This window comes from Eleginops maclovinus, chromosome 7 (assembly GCF_036324505.1).
Source record: "Eleginops maclovinus isolate JMC-PN-2008 ecotype Puerto Natales chromosome 7, JC_Emac_rtc_rv5, whole genome shotgun sequence".
NCBI classification, from domain to species: domain Eukaryota; kingdom Metazoa; phylum Chordata; class Actinopteri; order Perciformes; family Eleginopidae; genus Eleginops; species Eleginops maclovinus.
The window spans coordinates 8,846,804-8,855,318 of NC_086355.1; positions in this window are offsets into that span (position 1 = coordinate 8,846,804).

The following is an 8,515-nucleotide window of genomic DNA, read 5'->3' on the forward strand; positions in this document are numbered from 1 at the left end:
GAATGAAATGATGAAAATAACAAAAATAATTGTCTCTGCTTCTGTGCCATTGCTCTAAATTACTTTTCACAGCTGGCAACATTCAGCTTCCACTTGTTGTAGCTATTATTATTACAAGGCCGATAAAGATAATGTTGACGCAGAGGTCTAATTAAAGAGGTTTTGTTGAAAAATCGAATCTATAGACAATACATAAATACCTAGATGCCACACAGTACCTGAAAAAGCCCAAAAACACGCAGGCTTAGCTGTTATTTAAATTTTTTATTTGACTGCCTGTTCTCTAAATCTTTCACTACTTTTCATCCCCAAAATGACCAGTAATGAATAGAAAAGGTCCAATTATTCTGAGGTGTAAGCGGGATCAAGTCCACCTGAAAAAGGTCAAATTGCTTTTTGACTACAACAATAAACTTCATATCACACACCCAATTACCAAAACCTTTGGGAATCTGAGAGACACATCCCCCTAACCTGGCCTTGTTTCCATATTGAATTTGGCAGGTATTATCATATTTAAAAAAAAAATCTTTCCAGGTCTAATAATACAATTAAGAGGTCATTGAAGCTCCTTTCTAAGTATCTGCCTTGATATTAACAACTCAAGTTAATGCAGAAAGATTAATTTAGAAATAAATCAATAAATGATGGCAGTTTGGGCTCCGATAAGGTGTCTAATTTAACCAAACAAAAGCTACAGCCTGAGGCTTTTATACTAGGCAGTGGTTCCCATCGTGGGGGTCAGGACCAGGCAGACTTGTGAGCATGCTGACTTGAGTATGTAGCTTAAAACACTACACTGCCTTAGCACAGCCAGGCAGAGAAGTTAGCATGGCCCCTTGTTGTTGTTTTTATTATCAATGAATCTATTATTTATAAAGTATAAGAAAGCTGTCTTTATCACTATTTATTATTTAGAAAAAGCTTGATAAATGACAGATAATTAATCAGATCTCACAATTCTTGCCTTTCAATCAATCAAGCAAATCTGTCTGCACTTTACTAAATTCCTTGTCAATGTGGAGTCCGATTAAATCATTATTTAAACCAACTCCACTGAAGACAAGCGCTACTCCTTCAGTTTGAGCATCTTGTGTTTTCACAATCAAAGATGATCTCTCTGTGACACACCCTTATTAAAAAAAACTCTGAATAAAACATAACAACAACATCTATTGATATTGAGAGCCTGCATCCTCAAACATGACTTTATTATGAGACTATAAACATCATTCTAACCCCTCCCCCTCCTCTTTCTTTGTACAGGGATAAAGCCATGTTGCTGTATTCTAGACATGCTCCCTCATTGATCCGGCCTGCTCTGCTCCATATTCACTCATATTGCTGTGTTAAATTGAGTGTAAATGGATAGCACAGTGCTGTAACATAAAAGGTCGGAGGTCAAACCCTCAGGATCCTAAACAGCCTCAAGCAGCTGCTGCTTCCTTTGACCTGGGGACCTTGATGAAAGAGGCTCGGAGGTCAGAGAGAAAACGAGGAGGACAAAGGCAGGATGGAAGAGAGAGAGGAGACTGATGGACAATACATCAGTAATGCACCTTCAAACACACATGGAATACAGATCATCTCTTTCATGCATAATGACACAAGTACGTTTTAAAATGACGAGTTGGCCTTCAATCAACACTCAGCCAGCAGATTACACCCCCAAGCTTTTCAAAGAAAATTCTTCCCGGTGATTGGATAGCCTTGCTTTTCAACGTGCAGAACCAAGCTTTTTGAAAACACAGTTGAAATGATGTTTAACCTTCAGATCAATGCACTCGTGGTTAAAGCATTTGCAAGAAATATATGAGACAGGCTAGGGACTCCGCTATACTGTCTGCCACGCTACATAAACATCAAACCTCTTATACTCATTGTTGACACTTGAAGTTTATCACTAATGCAGATTCTTTGAATGGAAACTTCCATTAACAAGAGTCATTTACAGCATATAATATATACTCTATGTTTGGAAACGTTTTTTAATTCAGCTAAAAGATATATTTATAGATTAAAATATATCACTACTTCTTAGTGATTATTGTTTTCTAGCCTGTAAACTTTACTATTGTGGTTCACTCTCACCTTTCAAAGTGTAGTTTTTGAAACAGCAGTGAAAAAGTACATACCTGCACCAAAGGGCAAAATTAGAGACTGAAAAGTAAATATGGTGGACTGTTTTGCTGATAAAGAGAAAGATATTTGTCTCAGGGTGAAAAAAAACACAGAAAAAGGAAATGGAAACTAATATTTTTGCTAAAATCCTTAGAAATGTAACTGTTTACCTCTTTGCCATATCAATTATTCAGCAAAACAAAACAGCTACTGCAGGTTAACGGGACTTTCCAAGTGGCCATGATTAACAAACCCATCTTGAGTTTATCAACCCGCATGCAGTCCAAACAACAATTACAATACAGGAAGGTTACAGTGTAAGCATCTGGATACTGTCATGCAGCAATGGCTGGAGAGCTACAGCAACAAAGCAAACATAAACTACCTAGCAACTCGGTGCGGGGGCAAAGAGCAGGTATTTATACTGGAGGAGGTAATGAGGTAATGAGGAGCAGGTGTGCAGGTGGGTGGAGATGAGGTGACTGGGGAAGGTGGGGACATGCTAAGGGCATCTGGAGGACAGGTGGGGGGGGGGGGGGGGAATGAGAATGTGTGGAAAGATGCTGGGAATATGGTGACTCAGACCCAGTAGACCCAGTAGACCCAGAGACGTGTGCCTTGTTCCTGTTACTTTCATTCATCTTGTCCCTTTGCATTTCCTCATTACATCCAAAATAGGCTGCATCACATTTCCTCCTGTTTTCCTGTTGCAAGCTAATGTTATACACTGTAAATGTAATCTGACTGTAAGTTGACTGCACAGATGAGCCATGAATAAAATATCTACTAAAGGGAGAGAGAGAAACATGTTGAGCTCTTTTAGACACATCCCATTATCTAGGTTCAGTGTATATAATTTAAAGCAACATTTTGTGGCACTTTTGCAATTCGGAGCATCAAAATGATTTTGAAGTTGTTATTTTGAGTAAAGTAGTTACATCATTTCGTTCTAAGCTTTGAGAAACCAATATCAAAATGCATGAACACTGTTTCCCACATAAACTGTGCTTCCATATGTAGCCACATTAGTGTCGACATGGTATATTACCATGAATGCAGCGTGGGTTCATCCATGACTTGTACAGCAGTGTAGCTGATTAAAGAAAAGGAACTTGTTAACACACATGAACCCTTTAAAGACTGCTGCACACCAGCAGTGTGAGGCATGGAGTCAGAACTCAGAGCAAGGTTACTGAGCTGCAGGAGTATCATACTGGTAATTACTGACACACACACACACACACACACACACACACACACACACACACACACACACACACACACACACACACACACACACACACACACACACACACAGACACATACACACACACACACACACACACACACACACACACACACACACACACACACACACACACACACACACACACACACACACACACACACACACACACACAAAAACACACCGTACACACTCAGGCATCTGACATCTGTAGGCAACTGGTGCCACCGCAGCTAGCAGCTAATTGGATCATTGTCTGGAAAGGGGAGAGGAGGAGTGAGGGATGAGAGGAGGTAAAGAAAAGAGGGGAAGCAGGCAGTGGAGAGAAAACAGATTAATGAGACCAACAGCTCTCAGAAGACTGCTGGGCAAGGTGAAACCCACCAGGGATAATAAGCGCTGTAGATTCATCTGTTTCCAGCGAAACAAAAACAATTTATATATTAGTTTCTTTCTATAATAATATCCTGATGATTATAATATGCAATCTTTCGTCATTCGGCCTGGTTTGGCCTAAAATAAATATAAACATTTCATGGAAAGTTTCCCAATTCCTTGAAAGCTCCATCAATCAATATCCTGCAGTGAATACATAGACTTATGGGCTGCTCACCCAGGAGGACCCACATGTGTGCCCAGGACCCGCATAGATTTAGCAGATAATACTTGCAGCTCTATGGAGCTTTTAAGCCACTAATAATTTATAGTTTTGTTTTTGCAGCAGGTTTACTGTTTGGTCCAGTCTCATTAACCTTTATTCCAGTGGCAGCAAACAATCTCTGATAAAGCCACTGCACCTAAACTGCAGTCTAGTGAGAGATAAGGTGGGTAATATAATAAAACATTTACCACCTAAAGAGAGAGATATTTTCCCCTGCAGGAGCTTGCAGGGAAAAATAACAGAGCCAAAAGAGACATTATTGTAGGATTGTCAGAAATGATATATCAACTGGTAAACGCTTCACCCACCGAGCCAAACAATCAGTGTGGCACAGGTTTAATCTGAGTTTTAACAAGACGGCAAATTAAGTTTTCGGTCAGCACATTAAGCTCATCCTCTTTCTATAAATGGATAAATGGATCCTTTTCCTTAATTGCTGACCTGTTTTTTTTGTCACAAAAGGACATGTGTGTTGATCTTTATTGTTGCTGAATAAAAAGGGACAAATTGGTGTGTGTGTGTGTGTGTGTGTGTGTGTGTGTGTGTGTGTGTGTGTGTGTGTGTGTGTGTGTGTGTGTGGGGGGGGGTTATTTTTAATGGAAGATGTGGCTAGGGGAAGAATGACTCATATGGATAGTCTAGTGAGACAATGAGGGCTGCTGGGGGATATCACTCTGCATGTGTGATCATGTGTGTGTGTGTGTGTGTGTGTGTGTGTGTGTGTGTGTGTGTGTGTGTGTGTGTGTGTATGTTACATTGCTGATTGAGGGAATGTCACAGAGCAATGAGAAGGAACCAGGCCAACTGCCACCGGAGTGCTGGCGGTCAATTTGGACGGACTGTCAGAGCGGCTCGCCTCATTTCCACGTCACCTTCTTCCCCCTGTTGCTCTCGTAGTGCTAACAGCACACTGTGTGGATGATCAGTGTGTAAGTGTGTGTGAGTATATGAGTGTGTGTTCACTGGCCTATATTTGACATCAGTATAGCCATATAGCCAGATGGTAATGATGCCCCACTGGCCCCCATGTGGAACGGAAACACTGACACGTTGTGAGCGCTGCGGAAGTGAAGCAGCGATGAGCAGTGACAGGACCAAAGCTTCTGCTGTCACCGCTGGACACAGCAAGGATGGGTTGGCAACACACACACGCAGGCACGCAGGCACGCACGCACGCACGCACACAGCACACACACACACACACACACACACACACACACACACACACACACACACACACACACACACACACACACACACACACACACACACACACACACACTAACTTAATATCTGTCTGACTGCTGAAGCTCCATTAAGTGATTTTTTGGGACACAATGAATTAAATGACTAACTGTGTGAATCACTGTAAAATCTATTGTGTTTCTTACAGCAAAAACTAGCAGCTGTGATTGCCATAATAAATATTGTAACATTTTGTTATTATTACTGTACAATTATATAACTACTGCTGAAATTTCATTTAAACTTAGAGTTTGATTTACATTTTTGTGAACCACAAGAAACAACTTTTGCCAAATAATTACCATACAAATGTAAAACTGTTACTATTGTTTTTTCTACAGAGATTGAAATTAGGGCTGTTTTGTTTTACATTATTTAAAGTAATCGTATTGTTTGCTCAGAATCAAAACATAACTCTGCAGTTGTTACATGTTTTACTCAATTAATAATATATCATTTATTTCTGTGACTTATCTTTCCAATTGTCTTTTCTTAAACAGTTTATGTTTATTTTTTGAATTGGTTTCTTTGAACAATAGGTCCCGATCTCAGAGAGACTAAATAAAGGTTTATATTTGGGAACATTTTACAGCTAATATATGATTATTATTAACCAAAAATCATTCTGAGTACATGAGCTTGAAGCATGCACAGTATTCCTTATAGTTTAAGATGTATATATACTGTGAGAAAAATACAGTTATCACACTGTGCTGAATGTGGCACCGTGTCATGTTTGTGAGTCTTGTGTTGTTGTTGTTGTGCTCTTTGTTCCAGTTCTATCACAGCAGATCCTCCAACAATGACCTGAGACCTTGACTCAGAAGAAACAGATTGTATACGAGTATGTGTGTGTGTGTGTGTGTGTGTGTGTGTGTGTGTGTGTGTGTGTGTGTGTGTGTGTGTGTGCGTGTGTGTGTATGTGTGTGCGAGTTCAGGCTTCCTCTTCCTTTTCCCTTTCCACAAAAGGAAGCACCAGGTGCAGAAAACACACACAGAGATCTGAAGGATATACACAAGAGAAGAAATAATGAATTACCAATCTGACTCTCATCCCAGCTACTCCATCTTCAGTTCCTCCTGATTAATTATTGTATTGGAGTTTACTTAAAATATATATTTTTTGTTTTACAAATGTTCGTAAAGTAAGCCAAACACATTAAGGAAGCTATTCTTTTGTTTATGTATGATGCATGCAGGGAGAGAGAGGATTGATGATAATATCAGATGAATATGAATTATGAACTGATCTTCATCATTAACCATTGAGCTGAAAAATTACTAAAAATATTAACAAAATCTTATAAATCATGCCCCCTAAAGACATTTGTCATCCATCCTGAATATTAAAGGCCTGAGGGTGCAATTAGATGACATGTTATTAACACTGTGAAGTGACACGTCTCAAAGGCAGCCAGAAAAAAAGAATTGCTTGATTTTTTTCAAACAATAACTTTTCCAGATTTTTAGTTTGTTTTTGTGGATATCTATCTACAGTATCTGTGGCTGGTCGAGGACAGGGTCTTATTGTTCTCCTCTAAACACCCTCTCTGTTTGACCGTCTTCCTGTGAGGAGATCCAGGCCCTTCAGCAGCGCACAGTTCACTGTTTTTATACTGTTTCATGTTTGATGATTACAGACTGACAGAAAGGACACAAAGAGCTCGAGGCTTTTAGCTTCACGGACAGGCCGAATCCAAGATGCTCTTTCAGGTCTCTTATCAAAGGCAGGACTATCATTACAAACGTATATCTGGGGAGAGTCGATAGCTTGTTTGATTAAAGGAAAATGATTTATATGCAACCAGTCTGATTTGTTGTTTCAGCCATAATTCCTTCTGGTTATGATAACATCTTGATGTTTTTAAAGTCTGCTTATGTACAGAGGCAGATAAAATGCAACAACATGAGAGGTCCTAACAGAAGCCAGATCTCTAGCCTGTTTGTACATCCTCAAATGTTACTAACAGAGCTATGCCAGCTGGGATGGAAAAGATTTTATAAATGTATCTGTTGTTTTTTCATGTTTGCATTTCCATCAAACGGATCGTAAAATGTGCCCATTTGTGCAGGCTGTGGTCATAAAAGTCAATGGCTTACAAATTCATCTTTATTATGATGGAGTTTAAATTCTACACAGTGAACAAAGTACACCGGATTTAGAGAAAAAACGTTATAGATCTATAATCAGATCACACTGATTTACCATGGTTGTGAATCGTGAGGCCTGTTTGTCTCTAACTAAGCTTTGGCTAATAATCCCACTTGTGTTCATTTATATACAGTAGAAAGTACTACAGGACAATAGATCACACTTAAAAAGTGATATATGAAACACTAAATTACAGAACTTTAGGGAACGCTTTATTGCCTGAACACGCTTAATAATTCCCCAGCAAGTTTCCTGGATAGAATTTGCTACTAAGGGTAATAGGAATTTTTCTTTGCAAGAAAAGCTTAAATTAAACCTCGAGTTGTTATGCTTGCCCGAAGACACATTTTCATTTTTGCTTGTTCAAGCTGACTTGCTGTGCTCTGACTAAATGCTTTCTATAGAAAGTATTTAGTCAGAGCACAGCAGGATATCCAAACCATTAGGCTACTTTGAAATAATCAACTGGAAGTGAGCTGTACCAATTAAACTGTGTCTCTATTATTCTTAAAGAATAAGTGGCACATAATGGACCCATAAAGTCTTTACTTAAGAAAAAGGAAGAAAGAAGAGACGATAGCAAAGGGCTCAAAGACTATAGGACACTATATTGGACACTCCACACAAAAACCCCCACCAAAGAGCAATATAGAAACACCTATTAAACACTTCATTACAAAACTATCAGAAACTGGACTGGAGCTAAGGCCGAATACAGTATTTTCAAGCTTGTCAAAGTTTTCCAATTTCTGCGGCACCAGAGTTCACTTTGGAGACTGGAAATCTCAAAATTGTGAGCTCGGAATGGTTTAGTGAATCAGACGTTGAAAAGGATATCAAGTATTCTATTGCAGTAAACCTATTTTATGTGAGCAAGGCAGCTGATAATCTACAGCTGTTGAATAAAAACGTAACACAATGACAAAGCATCCACAGGAAAGGTAAAGAAGAGAAGAGAGGCCGCAGCTTATTCTGGTAAACACTGTCTGAACTGATGTGCAGTGAGACGGAAGAGGAGAAAAATAGAGGCTGCTGTCAGAGATAATGTCTCTCCCCCCTTTCCCACTCTCTTTCTCTCGATGTGGCACTG